This window comes from Schistocerca nitens, chromosome 9 (assembly GCF_023898315.1).
Source record: "Schistocerca nitens isolate TAMUIC-IGC-003100 chromosome 9, iqSchNite1.1, whole genome shotgun sequence".
In the NCBI taxonomy this organism is placed as follows: domain Eukaryota; kingdom Metazoa; phylum Arthropoda; class Insecta; order Orthoptera; family Acrididae; genus Schistocerca; species Schistocerca nitens.
In genome coordinates, this window is record NC_064622.1 from 462892312 (window position 1) to 462913916 (window position 21605).

Consider the following 21605-nt stretch of genomic DNA (forward strand, 5'->3'; position numbering starts at 1 on the left):
TTGTCACATTTTTCTGTGTAAATATGGAGAACCGTGTCCTGGCGCATAACTTTCAAAATAATTTCTGAACTCATGAGAATACTACTATTCTCATACTGAATGTGATATAATTGGGCCAAAGTTCCAATTTATACTTCTTGACACACATTTTTCTTAGTGAACTGAAGGAATTATTAAGTTAGCAGAAGATTTAATATTGGGTGACTAATTAAACAACTGTGATACTACAGCATTTAGATTTTCTACTTTTTACAGAATATTGTATACTTTTATGAGATGTGATGTAGATGGGAGGGTTTGTATCAGTTTGAAAGGGGTGGGTATTGTGGATAAAAGCATGGTTAACGAGAACACATAAATCATGACTAATGCAAAACACACATCACACCTTTCAAACAACCCTCGCAAACAAGTATGCCTGATTCTTCACCAGTTGCCATTTCCGTAGAGTTGCTAAGATTTTCTTCAGAGACCTCAAGGGTGAAGGTGGGAATGTCCATTCTGTAGGAGATGATTTAACTCCAAACCTCCTCTGGCATCTCACTCAAGTACCTGTGAGGTAGGGGTCCTGGGTGAGAGGGGAGTAGGAAAGGTTTCCTGCCTTTGGGGCTATCTTCTTTATCTTCTTTGATCTTAGCAACCATTTCTGTTTATTTCCTTTCTTACTTCTCAATTTTTTCCCTCTTTCCATATTCACATACTTCTATCGCAGAAGTCCTTCCTAGTTTCCTAGTTTCTGTGGTTTCTAAAACCTAGATCTTATCTTTTGATAAGAAGGCCAAAGAACCAGACTACACGAACACACATCTGCATACACACAAAGATGCATGGATACACAAACAATGAGGTTACTAGAAACCTGTTGGGATGTGAGAACTGCCAAGTGTTGTAGGGGAAAGAATATGTGTATAAGAGAAAAACAAACACACACACACACACACACACACACACACACACACACACACACACACACACACACACACACACATTGAGTATACGTAAGAAGGAAAGAGAACATAAGTGAGAGGAATGAATTGTGATAATCATTAAGGAATGTCAGTTTAATAAATACTCTGACAAATTGTAGGATAGTAGGACTTGGATTATAGGTAGACATAGTATCTACTAAGAGTATAGAAGTTGAGAAGTAGAGGAGGACTCTAGTTATTAAATGAAGTATTAAGAAGTAAGAACCTTCAACATTGCAGCACGTCAGCAATCGTTAGTTAATATAATAACTAATAATTGAACATAGGCCGGTGTGAGGTGGAGCATACACCATTAAGTAGTGGTTTTGACTTTGTACAAATGTACTGTTTGTGTTTTCTTGTTAGTTTATAAATGTATAGCTACGGTGTTCGTTTAATCATTAACGAAGGTCTTCTTAGGCACTTGTTGGTTTTATTGTTGTTCTGAAGAAGGTGTAGTTATCTATGCCGAAACCTAGGTTAACACTAGGTGCTTTTTTCGCAGTCGAAGCTGGTTTTTAGTTTTTTATTATATTAAGAAGTATATGCGAAGTGTAGAGCAGATTTGTATCTTTACCAGAAAATACTTAATTATAGTATACATAGGAATGTATACTGGGTAATGAACCATGAGGCCCACTCAGAAAGGATAAGGGGGGTGCACCCGGCATTTGCTAAGTATATAGGGCAGGCGTACCTACATGGAGATAGAATGACCTATGGCCTAAAAAATAGAAATGTTTTATAAAGGGGCATACCTACCAGAATGGAAAGAGGAAGTGCACTCATATGGTCAACCCACAGGCAAGGTATAGGTACGGATCCTAGCAGAAGGGGACTGTATTATGACAGAAGTCACACATTTTATAAGAATTATTCTGGAAAGTATGAATTCCATGTGCAGTGAGCATTGTTACATTTTATGTAAGTTTATGAGTATCAAAAAGAACACTTTCATGTTGCCCAGAGTTTCTCCAAACTACTGCAGATAATGAATGAGCACATACTTAGGAAAGGTAGTACAAAAGATGAGAACAGAAAGTAGATTACTCATGTGTCATGAACACCTGGAGTTTATGATTGGAAAGATAGCAGAAGAAAAAGAAAAGGACAATATAGCCCATATGATTGTCGGAAGGACAGACTCAGCATACAGGAAAGTCAAAACAACCTTTGGTGACATTAAAAGCAACGGTGTTAACATTAAGAATGCAACGGGAATTCCACTGTTAAATGCAGAGGAGAGAGCAGATAGGTGGAAAGAATACATTGAAAGCCTCTATGAGGGTGAAGATTTGTCTGATGTGATAGAAGAAGAAACAGGAGTCGATTTAGAAGAGATAGGGGATCCAGTATTAGAATCGGAATTTAAAAGAGCTTTGGAGGACTTACGGTCAAATAAGGCAGAAGGGATAGATAACATTCCATCAGAATTTCTAAAATCATTGGGGGAAGTGGCAACAAAATGACTATTCACGTTGGTGTGTAGAATATATGAGTCTGGCGACATACCATCTGACTTTCGGAAAAGCATCATCCACACAATTGCGAAGACAGCAAGAGCTGACAAGTGCGAGAATTATCGCACAATCAGCTTAACAGCTCATGCATCGAAGCTGCTTACAAGAATAATATACAGAAGAATGGAAAAGAAAATTGAGAATGCGCTAGGTGACGATCAGTTTGGCTTTAGGAAAAGTAAAGGGACGAGAGAGGCAATTCTGACGTTATGGCTAATAATGGAGGCAAGGCTAAAGAAAAATCAAGACACTTTCATAGGATTTGTCGACCTGGAAAAAGCGTTTGACAATATAAAATGGTGCAAGCTGTTCGAGATTCTGAAAAAAGTTGGGGTAAGCTATAGGGAGAGAAGACGGGTCATATACAATATGTACAACAACCAAGAGGGAATAATAAGAGTGCATGATCAAGAACGAAGTGCTCATATTAAGAAGGGTGTAAGACAAGGCTGTAGCCTTTTGCCCCTATTCTTCAATCTGTACATCAAGGAAGCAATGATGGAAATAAAAGAAAGGTTCAGGAGTGGAATTAAAATACAAGGTGAAAGGATATCAGTGATACGATTCGCTGATGAGATTGCTATCCTGAGTGAAAGTGAAGAAGAATTAAATGATCTGCTGAACGGAATGAACAGTCTAATGAGTACACAGTATGGTTTGAGAGTAAATCGGAGGAAGACGAAGGTAATGAGAAGTAGGAGAAATGAGAACAGCGAGAAACTTAACATCAGGATTGATGGTCATGAAGTCAATGAAGTTAAGGAATTCTGCTACCTAGGCAGTAAACTAACCAATGACGGACGGACGAAGGAGGACATCAAAAGCAGACTCGCTATGGCAAAAAAGGCATTTCTGGTCAAGAGAAGTCTACTAATATCAAATATCGGCCTTAATTTGAGGAAGAAATTTCTGAGGATGTACGTCTGGAGTACAGCATTGTATGGTAGTGAAACATGGACTGTGGGAAAACCGGAACAGAAGAGAATTGAAGCATTTGAGATGTGGTGCTATAGACGAATGTTGAAAATTAGGTGGACTGATAAGATAAGGAATGAGGAGGTTCTACACAGAATCGGAGAGGAAAGGAATATGTGGAAAACACTGATAAGGAGAAGGGACCGGATGATAGGACATCTGCTAAGACATGAGGGAATGACTTCCATGGTACTAGAGGGAGCTGTAGAGGGCAAAAACTGTAGAGGAAAACAGAGATTGGAATACGTCAAGCAAATAATTGAGGACGTAGGTTTGCAAGTGCTACTCTGAGATGAAGAGGTTGGCAAAGGACAGGAATTCGTGGCGGGCCGCATCAAACCAGTCAGTAGACTGATGACCAAAAGAAAAAAAAAAAAAAAAGGATTCCTATATATTAAAAGAGCTGACTAAAGCCTTGAGTGAAATGCTCACGTTTTACTATCAAAGTAAAATGAGAAAAGAATAGTTAAATAGTAAGCAAAAGGTTATTCACGGTTATTGAAAGAAAAGAAATGTATACTGTTAAAATGTGAATTGTTATTATGTGTGATATTAATGTACATAATGCTTATTTTTTAAAATATTCATGTTCAATCTGGGAGTGGGGGTGGGGGAGGGGGATATGTAGTGATTCAAGGATTTCTGCGTAAATTCTAGAACCACTTGTCCTTCCACCATCTCGAACACATGATTTTTTAGATGTGTGTGAGAAAAAGGAATCCTATCTACAGCGCTTCAGCTGTCTGTGTGTGCAGGTCTGAAGTTTGTTGTGAGAAAACTGTAGACACAGTAGTCGAATGGCACTGACAAGTACTTGTTGGTCAGTCCATGGAAGTTGTAATGAAAGCACACGGCAGAACCAAGGAACTTCTGTGTTATTCTGTGCTGTTTTGTAACTGTGACTATTGTTAGTGATGAAAGAACAGTTAAGTTGAGAAAGATCTTTAAGTAACTCTTAACACATACTTGCTAGAGGCAAGACATGTTTATGATTTCTGTATTTGTTAAACCAACTCTGTTGTAAATGTATCTTAATTGTGTCTAATGCAAGACAGCACAGGCGACTTACAAAAAGTCAAATATTTATGTGAGAAATGATAATTTTGTTCTTTGTGGAAGCTGAAATATACTGAGAGTGAACTAAAAGTATTCTTCGAGTACCTACTTATTTCACAAGTAAAAAGAGAGTCTTATATGTTCCTTTAACTAGCATCATTCTTCAGAGAAGAAGTTATTTTACATAGAGATCCAGAGAAGAAAATCAGCTGTGCATACCAAGTAAGTCAACTCATGTAAAAGAAGTGGGAAGGTTGCAATCCAGCTATACACATTTTTGTCATCAAAATATGTTAGTATTTTTCCATCAGACAATTTACATCCAGTGGATTTTCTGCACCACTGTAGAGATAGTTTTGTGTCAGGCATGAGTGACAATCAAAAACTTACGTTTGTTAAAAGATGTCTTGAAGGCAAAGCTCTATCTTGAGTAAATATTAATTTCAGTCAGTGGGAAACATATCAAAGTTTCAAAAAAAGTTATTTAAATAAATTTTGGTCAGAAGCTGAACAACAGAGATTTAAAAGCGGATTTCTAAATGGTCCTAATTGTAGGAATGGGGACAGTACCCTAAAAGAGTTTTGTAAGAATCAACTTAAGAAATCAACACATCTTGACAAACCATTTGAAAAAATGAGATTGATTGATGCATTAAAAAGGAGATTATCAGAAAGGTTGCAGTGGGATTTAGTACACAGACCTGACGATTGCCTTGAACAATTTTTATGATATGTTAACAGGGCTGGATAGGGGAGTCGAAAGAAGCATGTACCATAATAATCAAAATGATGGAGATCACATTGGTAATAACTACAGAAATGGAGATAGAGGTAACTTCTATCAGGGTCAAAATGGTAATAGAGACAGAAACTTTGAACATCACCATAATAGGAATAATGGAGATAACCATGGGCAATTTAATAGAAGTAACAATCATAGAGGAAGCCATTTGGGAAATGGCGGTCTTCCTCAATGAAGGTCCACAGTTTTGGAGCAAGGAAAAACAAAAAGTGCAGGACCACAAATTTACACTTGGATTTAGACAATAACAGCAATATTAATAATGTGGCACAGGTATTTGACGTTGAACAGAAGGAACAACCATATTTCTCACGTTTTGAGCAAAATTTTTGGGATACTATGTTTAATTATTATACTGTAGATACTAATCACAAACCAGAATGTGAGAGTGATGAGAACTTTGATGTAGTGGTTACTAATGATTTCTTCTCCTGATCAGAAAGCAGTGCTATTGATGTATGTAAAACAGGCGATGACTGTATTGGATTTGAATCAGGTTATATTTTTGTTGTAGATGTGAATGAGAGCTGTGAAATGACTGAGGCTGGTAAATCTGACACTGATAGCTTATTGCAAATGAATGTACGTGAAGCATGTGACTTTGATGGTGATGAGATTTTTGTGTGTGTGTGTGTGTGTGTGTGTGTGTGTGTGTGTGTGTTTGAGGTTTACGGGCGCTAAACAGTGTGGTCGTCAGCGCCCAAACGCATAAAAACAGGAACACATGCCATGAAGGGACTAAGATGGACAGCTAACAAGGAGAACGGCTAACAGACACAGACCTGAGGCAGTTCCAAATCCTCACAGACAGAGGCAAAACAAGAGGAAAAGAAACGCACTAAAAAAGGAAAGGAGGACGGAAACCGAAGGGAAACAAGGAGGTATTCGTGACTGGCGGACCTCTTACCTAAAACCTGGGTGAGCCAGTCACCCAGCAGCACATTAAAACCCTCTCCCTAAAATCCGAGGCAACAAATTGGACAGGACACAAAACCGTAAGACCTTAACCACTGTCGTTGCGTCGTCTTGCAAAATAGAGGACAAATCCGGTGGCAAAGAAACCACCGCCCTCTGGTCAGAGAATAAAAGAAAGTCAAGTAAAATGTGGCGGACAGTAATCTGGATGCCACAAGCATTGCAGATTGGGGGGTCCTCCCGCCGGAGTAAAAAACCATGTGTTAAGGGACTGTGCCTGATGCGGAGGCGAGTGAGGAGAACCTCATCCCGCCTGCATGACTGGTAGGACATATGCCATGGCCGCATGGTGGCCTTGACCAGACGCAGCTTATTGTCACCGACTGCCAGCCACTCCTCTTACCATTGATGCATAACACGAAAACGCAGGAGGGAGGTAACAGCATGGAGGGGGACGGCACATTCAACAACGTGAGGGAGGGAACATGCATCTTTGGCAGCCACATCCACCAGTTCGTTTCCCCTAATACCCACGTGTCCCGGCACCCAGCAGGAACAAACCTCCTTCCCCTGCCGTTGCAGGTGGAGTAGGGCATCATCGATGTTCTGGACGACCGTATCCGCTGGGTACAAGTGTTGCATGGTCTCAAGGGCACTCGGGGAGTCAGAACAGATGAGGAACTTAAGACTGGGAACACATCTCATCTGCTCCAGTGCCTGCAAGATCACAAACAATTCGGCATCAAAGATGGTAAACGCCGCAGGAAGTCTCAACTTGACGACTCGATCAGGGAAAACAACAGCACAACCAACAGAGTCCTCCTGTTTAGAGCCATCCGTAAATACTGGTACATGGTCGGGATGCTGGTGTAAAATATCGGAAAATAAAGAGGTAAAAACAAATGCAGGAGTGCAGCTCCTCCGGTACTCCGACAAGTCTAAAAGGATGCTGGGCCTCTGGAGCAACCAGGGAGGCAGGCGGGTGAAACCTTGTCGTTGGGGGGCCACACGCTCCACACCAAGGGACTCAAGCAAATGCTTGGCACGAATCCCAAATGGTCTCATTGCCCTGGGACGACTGGAAAAGAGACATTCCATAGGCGGTCGGGCAATGGTAGGGTACACAGAGGAGGTAGGACAGGCAAGGAATTGACACACCCGTCGCACCATGTGGAGTTTCCGCCGGATGGTGAGTGGCGGTTCTTCTGCCTCAGCACACAGGCTGGGGATGGGACTGGTATGGAAGGCACCAGTGGCCAGCCTGATACCCTCATGGTGTACTACGTCAAGAATCTTCAGATACGAAGGCCTTGCTGACCCATACACGGTGCAACCATAGTGAAGACGCGATCGCACGAAAGCTCTATAAAACTACAGCAGACGCGCCCGATCTGCTCCCCAGGACCGATGGCTCAGACACTTCAAAATATTCAGTGCCTTCAGGGCCCGCACCTTGAGGTCTTTAAGGTGAGGCAACCACGACAACTTGGAATCAAAAGTGAGGCCCAGGAACCTCACAGTGTCTCTAAAAGGAAGAATGGTGTCCCTCAGACGCAATTCAGGGGAGGTAAAAAGACGTCGAGAACGATTAAAATGAACACACACACATTTGTCTGCAGAAAAGCTAAAACCCATCTTCACAGTCCAGGCCTCTAAGCACTTTATCGTAAGCTGCAACTGCCGACTAGCAGTTACAAGAGTGGAGGAAGAACAGAAAACAGGAAAATCGTCCACAAACAAGGAGCACTGGGCAGGACTCCGGATAGTGGATGTGATACTGTTAATGGCGACGGCAAAGAGGGTGACACTTAAAACGCTTCCCTGAGGAACACCATTCTCCTGCACGTACAAATCAGATAGCACACTACCAACCCGATATCGAAAGAGGCGGTGGGAAAGAAAGGACCGAATGAAGATGGGGAGATGGCCACGAAAGCCCCACTCATGGAGTTGATTGAGGATAAGGCGGCGCCAAGTAGTGTAATACGCCTTGTTAATGTCAAAGAATACACCTAGACAATGCTGGTTACGTAGGAAGGCCTGCTGGATGGCCGCCTCAAGCAGGGTCAAGCTGTCTATAGTGGAACGACATCTCCGAAAGCCACACTGAGAGGGGCTAAGGAGCTGCCTGGTCTCGAGCAGCTAAACCAGGTGACGGTTGACCATGCATTCCAACGTCTTCCCGACACAGCTCGTCAAAGCAATACTTCAATAACTACTGGGATGCGTTCGGTCCTTTCCCGGTTTGACCATGCATTCCAACGTCTTCCCGACACAGCTCGTCAAAGCAATACTTCAATAACTACTGGGATGCGTTCGGTCCTTTCCCGGTTTGAGGAGGGGAATCAAAATCGCCTCCCTCCACGAATCGGGGTACGTGCCGGATAACCATATCATATTAAAACAATTCAGGACAACTTCCTTGGATGGCAGCAACAAGTGCTGCAGCATGCTGTACCGGATTTGATCATGACCAGGCGCAGTATCATGAGCCACAGACAGCGCCGAATCCAGTTCCCACATTGTGAAGGGGCAGTTGTAGGGTTCAGAATTTGGAGACCGGAAGTCCAAGTGACCCCTCTCGATGGCAGTGCGGTAGTGGCAGAAATCTGAATCACAGTTAATAGTGGCGGTATATTCCGCAAAATGCATGGCCTGTGTCTGGGCAATGTGTCTCGGCGCCGTGAGGAGACATCCTTGATGCAGCAATGCCGTGACAGGTAGTTGGCTGAGTTTCCCGTAAATCCTCCTGATGGCTTCCCATACTTTTGTAGAACTAGTGGAGCAGGATATGGAGTTCAAGAACGATTGCCATGACCGTCGTTTGCTCTCTTTAATCACTCGCCACCCTTTGGTCCTTGCCACCCGAAAGGCCACAAGATTGTCAGCTGAGGGACGGCGCTTGAAGCGGCGCAGAGCTGCAGGGCGGGCTCGGATGGCTGAGTGGCACTCAGTGGTCCACCAAGGGACAGGACACCTCTTGCGCTGACCGGATGACCGTGGGATTGATAATTCAGCAGCATGGGAGATCACGGCTGTAACATGGTCTACCCATTTGTGGATTCTGGCACGGTGTTCCAAAACAGCCAGTTGGCTGAAAAGTGTCCAGTCAGCTCTGCAGAGGTGCCACCGGGGTGGCACTGGTAGTGCCACAGTCTCATCCAGGAGGCGAATCCAAAGCGGGAAGTGGTCACTAGAATGGAGGTCAGCAGCAACCTCCCACAGAGCAGAATCCGCGAGTGCTGGAGAGCAAAAGGAAAGGTCAATAGCCGATGACGACCCAGAAGCAGTACAGAAATGAGTGGGAGCACCAGAGTTGAGGATGCACAGTTCTTCAGACATCATGAGGCTTTCCGAATGCGACCCCTGGGGCAAGTAGTCGGAGAGCCCCATAAGACATTATGAGCATTGAAGTCCCCCAGAAGAAGAAATGGGTGGGGGAGTTGGCTAATAAGGTCTGTGAGAGCCGCAGAGTCTATTGCATCCTGAGGCGGTAAATAAACTGAACAGACTGTGAGCTTCCGACCCACAAGAAGGTCAACTACAACTGCTTGCAAGTCTGTAACGAGAGGGAGCTCAGATGAGGGGTGCATGTCACGGACAAAAACCGCAACACCACCCTTTGCCCTTTCCCCTGTCAGGTCATCTTTTCGATATACGGTATAGCCCCGTAAAGAAGGAGCATCAGTGGCCCGAAAATGTGTCTCTTGGAGACATAAGCACAAAGGGCACTCTCGTACAAGTTGTTGTAATTTGACCACATGAGTCCTGAACCCATTCAGGTTCCACTGTAATATGGGAGCCAGTGATCAGGGTGGCTGAACTTTCACCCTGCCTCTGTGCTTTGGAGGAGAGCCCATACTGGCCGGAGATTTATTCCTGGGGCGAGAAGATCGCCCCCGGTCGACATCAATGTCCATCAGCTCCGACGCCGACCCACGGGAGATGTCAGACAGTACGATGGCCTCGTCATCGGACCGACCCTGACTAGTCTCCTCAGGTGGCAACACCTTCACCTTCGGCGTCTTTGTCTTGGGGGGCTTAGAATGCAGAGCCTTGTCAACAGTTGGAGCTTTACTCGCCTGGGCAGAAGGGGCCATATGGGGAGAGGCAGGAAATACCCCAATGTCAGCAACCACGGCCTTGTCCGACATAGTGGGGAGAGCCACAGGTTTCAAAACAACCGCAGCAGCACAAGTGCACTGGCAAACGCAGGTATTAGTGCTAACACTAGCAACCTCCGTTTGCGTAGCAACAGTGGCCATTTGTACCGGTTTTTTCAGAGCGGAAGTGAAAGATGTTGTAAACACAGGAGGTTGCATGGCCTTAAAGAGCTTCTTGGCCTCACCATAGGGGATGCACTTAGATGTTTTAATCTCCTGTATCTTCCGTTCTTCGAGATAGATGGGGCAGACCCGGCTCCAGACAGGGTGACTCCCAGAGCAATTCATGCACTTCACAGGCGATGAACAATCGGCTCCTTCATGGGCAGGCTGACCACATTTACCACAAGTGGCTATCCCATTGCACCCCAACGTAGTATGCCCAAAGTGCTGACATTTAAAACAGCGCATTGGGTTGGGGAAATATGGTCGTACTGGCAAACGTAAGAACCCCGCTTTAACGTGCTCTGGGAGTCTCGGGCAACTGAACGTGAGAATAAATGAGTCGGATTTGACTAGGTCCCCATCGACTCACTTCATAATATGCTGCGCGTCAACAGTACCTTCGTCAGCCCACTCAGATTTCAACTCGTCGTTGGCGATATCCACCAAGTCCCTACATGTCACAACACCCTTACTATAGTTCAAAGTGGAGTGGAGCTCGGTCTCGATAGCGTACTCTCCGAGACAGGTTGCTTTCCTAAGAGAAGTGACTTGACGGGAACTAGAAGTTTCAACTAACAGAGTCCCATTGCGCAGACGCTTCACAGATTTCAGTGTTCCTGCAATTCCCTCAAGACCCTTGTGGATGTAAAAGGGTGAAACTCTCTCAAAGCTACCTTCCTTCCGTTTGACAATCGAAAACACATTATGGAGATCAGCATGTGCTCTGTTACGACAGTCTGATAAATCTCTAGTAACACCAGGCGCTGGAGGACTCGCAGCACGAAGTCGCTTTTTCGATTGGGTGTGTTTTCCTACCAGTGGCCCACCCAAGCCACTGGTAGGGGGAAATGTAGAGGTCGAAGGGTCCATTGCGGTCCCACGAGCAGCTAGGGAACTAAAGGTCCGCTCAGACAGAGCCCCATGTGCCTGAGTAAGCCGTATACAACTGGGGTGCGGCAGGTGCCCCAGAGGTTGCCCGCTTGCGACTGTTCCACCCCAACAGCCATGCATCTCACAGGCGCGGAGCACACCATAAGATTGAGGGGTTTTTATAGAGGTTGGCCGTCCTCGCAATCCAGGCGGTCAAGCCAAGATTACCATTCCCCGCAGCACACAACATTCCACCGCCGCACCATGCGGTGGTCGCTGAAGCAGTCCGGGGGTTACGGTGACAGGAGACTGGCGGCGCTGCCCAGTCCCCAGCTCAGGACACTGGGGTCGCCAAGCCCGTACTCAGCAAATGAATGCTGAGCCCCTGGGGGCATGAGGTTTGTGTTGTTAATTATGTTGTTGACGAAGTAATTTTGGAAGAATATGATGATGATGATGATGATAATGAGTATCAGGTATGTGTGGAGTTTAAGAATAATGAAGTTTCAGAGTTATTTGTGTTACTGATAAGTCAGATATATGTACAGTATTTAACTATCATTTTCTAGGCATTGCTTGTGAATTAAATAAAAATTTAGTTTCTACAGGGAATCATATAACTTTCTTGGCAAATGCCTTTCCGAGATTTATGTCTGAAATACTCCTCTGTGATACAGAGAAGGAGGAGACTGAGTGAATAATTAAATTTCTGAAGACTGAAGACTCTCATGGATATGATGGAGTGGCTAGCAGAATATTAAAGTACTGTGCTTCACATGTTAGCCCTGTATTTAGTCATATTTGTAATTTTTTCTTTAGGAATGGTCAGTTTCCTGAAAGATTAAAGTACTTAGTAGTAAAGCCACTTCATAAAAATGTAGAAAAGGATAATGAAGACAATTTTAGACCTATTCCTATGCCATCAGTGTTTGCTAAAGTTATTGAAAAGGCTGTATAAGTAAGGATAATTGATCATTTTATATCACATGATTTGCTATGAAATGTACAGTTTGGCTTTAGAAGTTGTTTAACAACTGAAAATGCCATATTCTCTTTTCTCTGTGAGGTACTGGATGGGTTAAACAAAATGTTTTGATTGCTAGGTGTATTTTTTGATTTACTAAGGCGTTTGATTGTGTTGATCACAAAATATTGCTCCAGAAGTTGGATCATTACGGAATACGGGAAGTAGCTCACAATTGGTTCACCTCTTACTTTGGCAACAGACAGCAAAAGGTCATTATTCACAATGTTGAGAATGGCCGTGATGTGGTTTTTGAATGTGGTACAGTCAAGGAGGGGGTGCCCCTGGGATCAGTGTTGGGGCCACTCCCGTTCCTTATTTATATAAATGATACGCCCTCTAGTATTACGGGTAACTCTAAAATATTTCTGTTTGCTGATGACACTAGCTTGGTAGTAAAGGATGTTGTGTGCAACATGGCCAAGTTTTGTATAAAGCAGTTCATGACCTAAGTTCATGGCTTGTAGAAAATAAACTAATGCTAAATCACAGTAAGACTTGTTTTTACAGTTGATAACAAACAGTTCAACAAAACCTGACGTTTTAATTTCACAGAATGGTCATATGATTAGTGACACTGAACAGTTCAAATTTCTAGGTGTTCAGATACATAGTGGAAAGTCCACATTCAGGATCTTGTTCAAAGACTTAATGTTGCCATTTTTACTATTTGAATGGTATTTGAAGTGAATGATCATTTGACAGGAAAATTAGTCTTCTTTGCTTATTTTCATTTGCTTATGTTGTATGGTATTATGTTTTGGGGTAACTCTTGCCATTCTAAAAGTATATTTTTGGCTCAGAAATGGGCAATTTTGGCAATAAGTGGTGTCAGTTCAAGAACCTCTTGTCAACCCCGTTCACAAGTCTGGGTATTTTGACATTGGCCTCTCAATATATATATTCCTTACTGTCACTTCTTGTTAAGAATATTAGCTTATTCCCAAGAACAAGCAGCTTTCAGTCAGTTAATAACCGGCAAAATCAAACCTGCATTTGGATCGGACTTCCTTAACTCTTGTGCAGAGAGGTGTGCAGTATACTGCTGCATCCATTTTCAATAAGTTACTGCTTGAATTAAAAAATCATAGCAGTAATCCATATGCTTTCAAATCGAAACTGAAGAGTTCCCTAATGGATCACTCCTTCTATTCTCATCAGGTTACCTTCCATTCAGAAACTGGGTGCACTCAGTAACTGTTATTTTACTTATAAACTATAGAGTGCAGCAATCAGTCATCCTTTTTTAGATTTTATGATGCAAATCCAGATTTCGGCTGGTAGGTAGCCATTCTCAATGCACTATTTATTCTGTTCTCAATACATGTAAGTCTCTGTTGTTCGAGCATCAGTCACAGTTCTTTGAATACCAAGAAAGAACTGTGACTGATGCCCGAACAACAGTATCTTACATGTATTGAGAATAGAATAAATAGTGCATTGAGAATGGCTAACTACTAGCTGAAATCTGGATTTGCATAATAAAATCTAAAAAAGGATGACTGATTGCAGCAGTCTATAGTTTACAAGACCTTCTATTCTGTCTAGGAATTCCTTGAAAAATTAAGCTGACTCTTGTTGTATTGTTGATTGTGTTTACTTTACGTATGGACTGACTTTTTTTTGGGTTCATAAACATTTTATTTTGATCTGTTCTTTTATGTTGTAATTCATCTACTGATATGTTCCATGACCTTGGAGGTTTGCTCCTCAATTTAGTCTTACAGAACTTGATGTGTAAATAAATAAATAAAATAAAGATAAGGTAAGTGATGAATGTGAATGTAAGTGAGGATCATGGATTTCTAGTTCAGTCAATGCAGTTTTTCATTATTGTCAAACAGTGGAAAATCCAGAATGGAAGGTAACAATATTATGAGAAGGAAAGTTGCTACTCACCATATAGCGAAGATGCTGAGTTGCAGATAGGCACAACAAAAAGATTTTCACACTTAAAGTTTTTGGCCAATGGCCTTGTCAACAATAGACACACATATGCACACACACACTCATGCTAGCACAACTCACACACACGACTGCAGTCTTAGGCAACTGAAACCACACTGTGAGAAGCAGCGCAAGTGCATGATGGGAGTGGCGACCGGGTGGGGGAAAGGACGAGGCTGAGGCGGGGAGGGGGAGAGATAGCATGGTGGGGATGGCTGATAGTGAAGTGTTGTAGGTTAGGTGGCAGTCAGGGGAGAGGTGGGGAGGGGGGTGGAGGGGGGGAGGGGGGGGGAAGTAGCAGATAAGGAGAGAAATAAATAAAAAGGTAATAATTGTAATCCTACCTGTGGACAAAGGCTCCACCACTGTTGTTCTGAACAGCAAGGATTACGTGGCAGAAGGAGTCTGCCAGCCGTCACATACTTCCACCTACTAACCTTGCCAGTGACCTCATTCCAGTAATCCAGCAGGATCTCCAGTCACTACTCAAATCCTAAGGCCATCCCAGAACGTCTCCTTGGACTCCATCTCTCTACTCACCCCTACCACTCCCCGCACTCCTACCTTCTACATGTTTCCTAAAGGCCATGAACCTAACCACCCAGAATACCTCATTGTGGCCAGTTACAGTGCCTCCACTGAGAGAATCTCTGCTCTCATAGACCAACACCCTCAACCTATTACCAGGAACCTACCCTCCTATAGAAAAAATACCAACCGTTTCCTCCACTGACTCTCCACAGTTCCTGTTCCTTTACCACACGGTGCCATGCTCATCACTATTGGTGCCACATCCCTGTACACAAACATTCCTAATGCCCAGGGCCTTACCACTATTGAACACTACCTTTCCCAATGCCCAATGGATTCCAAACCAACGACCTCCTTCCTAGTCACCACGACCAACTATATCCTCACCCACAATTACTTCTCCTTTGAAGGCATTACCTACAAACAAATCCAGGGTATAACTATGGGCACCCACATGGCACCATCCTATGCCAATGTATTCATGGGCCATCTAGAGGAATCCTTCCTAAACACCCCGAATCCCAAACCCGTCACCAGGTTCAGATTCATTGATGACATCTTTGCTACCTGAATCGAAGGTGAGGATGCTCTATCCACATTCCTCCAGAACCTCAACAACTTCTCCCCCATTTGCTTCACCTGGTCCTACTCAACCCAGCAAGCCACCTTCCTAGATGTTGACCTCCACCTCAAAGATGGCTACATCAGTACCTCCGTCCATATCAAACCTACTAACTACCAGCAATACCTCCACTTTGACAGCTGTCACCCATTCCATACCAAGAAGTCCCACCCATTGTCATCGCATCTGCAGTGACAACCAGTCCCTCTCAAAATATACTGAGGGTCTAACTGAAGCGTTCACTGACTGTAATTATCCACCCAACCTTGTACAAAAACAAATCTCCCATGCCTGATCTTTCCAGTCTCCCACCAACTCCCACTATCTGGCCACAGGGGAGCATTCCCCTTGTAACTCGGCACCACCCAGGACTGGAGCAACTGAATTACATTCTCCACCAGGGGTTTGATTACTTCTCGTCATGCCCTGAAATGAGAAATGTCCTGCCCACTATCCTTCCCACCACTGCCACAGTGGTATCCCACTGTCCACCGAACCAACACAATATACTTGTCCATCCTTACACAACCCCTGCTCCCAATCCCTTACCTCATGGCTCATACCCCTGTAATAGACCAAGATGCAAGACCTGTCTCATACAACCTCCCACCGCCACCTTCTCCAGTCTGGCCACTAACATCACCTGTCCCATGAAAGGCAGGGCTACCTGTGCGGTCTACAAGCTAAGCTGCAACCACTATGCTGCATTCTATGTAGGCCTGACAACCAACAAGCTGTCTGTTCACATGAATGGCCACCGACAAACTGTGGCCAAGAAACAAGTGTACCATCGTATTGCTGAACATGCTGCCAAAACATATTATCCTTCATTTCACTGATTGCTTCACAGCCTGTGCCATCTCAATCCTTCCCACCAACACCATACTTTCTGAATTGGACAGGTGGGAACTTTCCCTGCAATACGTCCTTTTCTCTCATAACCCTCCTGGCCTCAACTTTCGTGAGTCACTGTCCTCACCCATCCAGCCCCTTCCCTGCTCCCATTCCAGCGCTACACAGCCGACATTCCACCAACACACCCAATCTTTTTTTTTTAATTTTTTATCTTTAATTTATTTTATGTTATTATTTATTTCTCTCCTTTTTGGCTACTTCCCCCCCTCCCCTCCCAACCTCCCCACCTCTCCCCTGCCCCCCCCTGACCTGCAGCACTTCACTGTCCACCATCCCCACCATACTATCTCTCCCCCTCCACACCCCAGCCTCCTCCTTTCCCCCACCCAGTCACCATTCCCATCATGCACTGGTGCTGCTGCTCACAGTGTGGTTTCAGTTGCCTCAGACTGCAGTCGTGTGTGTGAGTTGCATTTGTGTGCGTGTGTGTGTGTGCATATGTGTGTCTATTGTTGACAAAGGCCATTGGCCGAAAGCTTTAAGTATGAAAATCTTTTTGTTGTGCCTATCTGCAATTCAGCATCTCCACTATACAGTGAGTAGCAACTTTCCTTCTCATAATATTGTTTCGTTAATGTCACGCAGAGTAATGATCGAATCAGTAAAGATGAGTTATCTGTCAACCTAGAGAATAAAGGTGAAAAGTTTTTGAAATTTGTTTGGGACCAGATTGATGATAATATAGATAAATGTGCATTCCAGAATAAGTTAGGTGTGGTTAGTCAAAATTTATCTTGAAATTGGTGGAATGAAGTGAAAGGAGATCTAAGCAGGAAGTGTTATTTTGACAGTAAAGTATTTTATGTTCCTTCCATAATAAGCTGAAGGAGATATCAAGGTGGTAAGGTAATGACCACGGTTCTCTCTTCTAATCATCAATACTTTTATTACACAACAAAGGTACAGGTTGAAGACTAGGCAGGAACTGAGGTCCCGGAAGTATACAAAACAAAGATCAACTCGAAGACATAATACACATATGATGTTCTGGCCTATCGATCTGTGGATCGACGCCACATATCTTTCACAACTGAAAGCCAACAATGACTGTAGCTAACAGCCAGAGAGTTAACAGAAAGGTACTGAGAGTGGTGTGAACTCAGTCCAGCCCTCTCAGACAAAACTGGGCGGGAAAGTCATGTGGATGCTGAGTGTCATCCGTGTGAGCAAACAGAGGGTTAAAGACGAGCTATGGCAAGCTGCACTCTTCACTGACATTAGATCAGCAATTGGCTTTATTCTTCCAGCTGCAAGTAGTTTTAAGCAGGTTGCTAAAAGCCTATTTTAAATGCAGCTAATATCTCACCTATCAAAACTTCTGGTAAAATGTTAACTCTGACCTTCGAGAATGATTTTTGGCCTACTTGGACTTTTGTTGTTTAAAATGTTTCTGGACTATTTTTAGTGCTGATTTCTTGCGTTATTTTTCACTGGTAGCGGATTTGGTGAATATGTGTCTTATGAAAGGACCTTCATGCGCTCAACTTCCTACCACACTGGGCTGTCATAGGGGTGATGTACGCACCATGGACTGTGCGAAGATTTCCATACAAACCACGTCTCCTTCTATGGTATAATGCATCTCAGAGCTGCACTTGTCCACATGTGGAATGCACATGCACATGTTACACAAGAAGACATCATTTTCTTGCGTGTGCATTGTGGTGCAAATTACAGAACTGAAGACACGGTGCTTCACACTTAGGGATGAAGTTGAGGAATGTTCAGAAATATGATATGAAGAAAATGATGGAATGACCTATCTACAAGAGAAAAATCAGCGCTTGCAGGATCAGGTGAAGCAGGTGTGTGGGGCCTTGGGGAGGGTACACTGTAAATTATGACAGTTACTTGAGGTGGCTGCAATGCAATCTGAAGAGATGCTGGCCCCCATCCCTCATCCAAGGCTGACTGGGTGTAAGATAATGACCTTGGCCAGCTGTTACTGAGGGATTTTATAGTGCTGCCTGACAACATTTGCAATGGAGAGGCACTGCCAGTCTACTCTCCATCACTTCAAATGTATGCTAGGATTGCTGGTGGTTAGTAGACCTCACTGCCTGCTTCCCTTCCAGAAAAGCTGGATGGTGTTCAGCAAGAGCTTGATAGAATGATTAGTGATGGTTCTGATTCTTTTTGTAAGAGTGGTATTCTCCCTTACAAATGGTCAGAAAAAAGACAGAAACTGGGGAATCTGTGGGGATTACATAGCTTTGGACTCTCGTACAGTCCTCGATAGGTGCCCTGGCCCTAATGTATCTGATTTTACGAATAACCTGTTGGGTCACATATTTTTACTGCTCTTGTACAGATTCTTATTGCTCCAAAAGACAAAATGAACACTGCTATTACTACATGTTATGAGTTATTCAAACAAATGTTATGTCTTTTGGACTTCTTAATGCACCCCAAAATGGCGGTAGTTCATGCAGAAGTACTTTAGGGTTTTCCATTTGTTTCTTGTTGTGTTGATGGTATATTAATTTTTCTCTGCTACACACGAGGGCCTTTTGAAACATTCACATGCAATGCTCCAAAAGTTGGAGGACTGTGATATGGTGATTAATGTTGACAAGTGTATTTTCATGAGGAAAGAGGTTCCTTTCTTGCCTAGAATGTGTCTAACAAAAGCATTTCTCCTATGCCTGATCAGGTTTCTGATGTTCGGAATATATCTTTCCCTGTGACTTTCAAAGGACACTGCTGTTGTGGTCTTCAGTCCAAAGACTCGTTTGATGCAGCTTTCCATGCTGCTCTGTCCTGTGTGAACCTCTTCATCTCCAAATAACTACTGTAGCCTACATACTTCTGAATCTGATTACTGTATTCATCTCTTGGTCTCCCTCTATGATTTATACTCCCCCCCCCCCCCCCTCCCTCCCACACACACACAGTTCCATCCAATACTTAGTTGGTGATCACTTGATGCCTCAGAATGTGTCCTATCAATCAATTCCTCTTTTGGTCAAGTTGTGCCACATATTTCTTTTCTCCGCATGTCCATTCATTTCCTCCTCAGTGTTTATGTAATATACCCATCTAATCTTCAGCATTCTTCTGTAGTACCACATTTTGAAAGCTTCTGTTCTCTTTTTGTCTCAACTATTTATCATCTATGTTTCACTTGCACACATGGTTACACACCGTACAAAAACCTTCAGATGTTAACAAATTTCTCCTCGTCAGAAATGCTTTTCTTGCCGTTGCCAGTCTACATTTTATATTGTCTGTACTTTGGCCATCATCAATTATTTTGCCGCTCCAAGAGCAAAACTCATCTACTACTTTAAGTGTCTTGTTTCCTACTCTAATTCCCTTGGCATTACCTGATTTAATTTGACTTCATTCCATTATTCTTGTTTGCTTTTGCTGATGTCATCTTATATCCTCCTTTCAAGATAATGTCCATTCTGTTCAACTGCTCTTTCACGTCCTTTGCTGACAGAATTACAATGTCATCAACAAACCCCAAAGTTTTTATTTCTTCTCCCTGGAGTTTAATTCCTACTCCAAATTTTGCTTTGGTTTCCTTTTCTGCTTGCTCATTGTACAGGTTGAATATCACTGGGGACAGGTTACAACCCTGTCTCACTCCCTCTCAACCAGTGCTTCCTTTTCACTACCCTCAATCCCTATAACTGCCATCTGGCTTCTGTACAAGATGTAAATAACATTTCACTCCCTGTATTTTATACCCGCCACACTCAGAATTTCAGGCTATTCCACTCAACATTGTTAAAAGGTTTCTCTAAGTCTACAAATGCTATAAACATTGGTTTGCCTTTCCTCAACCTATCTTCTAAGAGTCATAGCATCAGTATTGTTTTGTGTGTTCCTAAATTTCTCTTAAATCCAAACTGATCTTCGCTAAGGTCAGTTTCTACCAGGTTTCTCATTCTTCTCCAAAGAATTCATGTTAGTTTTTTGTAACCATGACTTATTAAACTCATAGTTTGGTAATATGCACACCTGTCAGTTCCCGCTTTCTTTGGAATGGGAATTACTACATTCTTCTTGAAGTCTGTCTCATACATCTTGCTCACCAGAAGGAAGAGTTTATCCTTCCCTAGTGATATATGCTTCTAAGACTTTACATTTGCGCTCTAGACACCCCTGCTTAGCCATTTTGCTCTGTCAATATCATTTTTTAGATGTTTGTACTTCCTTTTGCCTGCTTTGTTTACAGTATTTTTGTTTTCTCTCCTGACATCAATTAAATTCAATATGTCTTGTGCTACCCAAGGATTTGTACTAGCCTTTATCTTTTTACCTAATGGAGTCTCTGCTGCCTTCACTATTTCATCTTTGAAAGCTACCCATTCTTCTTCTACTGTATTCCTTTCCACTGTTCTTGTCAATCATTCCCTAATGCTCCCTCCAAAACACTCAACAACCTCTGGTTCTTTTAGTTTATCCAGGCTCCACCTCCTTAATTTCCCACCTTTTTGCAGTTAATTCAGTTTTAAGCTGCAGTCCATTACCAATAAATTGTGGTCAGCATCCACATCTGCCACTGGAAATGTCTTACAATTTAAAACGTCTTATCATTACATAATCATTTTGAAACCTGCTGGAGTTTCTAGGTCTCTTCCACATTACATCCTTCTTTCAGTATTCTTAAACCAAGTGTTAGTGATGATTAGATTATGATCTGTGCATAATTCTATGAGGCAGCTTCCTTTTTATTTCCTTTCCTCCAGTACATATTCGCTTAATATTTTTCCTTCTGCTCCTTTTCCTACTATTGAGGTCCAGTTCCTCATAACTATTAAATTTTCATTTCTCTTAACCTGAATAATTTCTTTTATCTGTTCATACATTTCTTCAATGTCTTCATCATCTGCAGAGCTAGTTGGCATGTAAACTTGTACTATTGCTGTGGGTGTGGGCTTTGTGTTTACCTTGGAAACAATAATGCATTCATTATGCTGTTCATAGTAGCTTATATGCATTCATATTTTCGTATGCACCATTAAACCTAACCCTGCATTATTCCTATTTGATTTTCTATTTTTAACCATGTATTTATATGGCCAGAAGTCCTGCTGCCAAACTTCACTATTTCCCACTATATCCAACTTTAATCTACCCATCTCCTTGTTTTAATTTTTTAACCTGCCTTCCTGATTAAG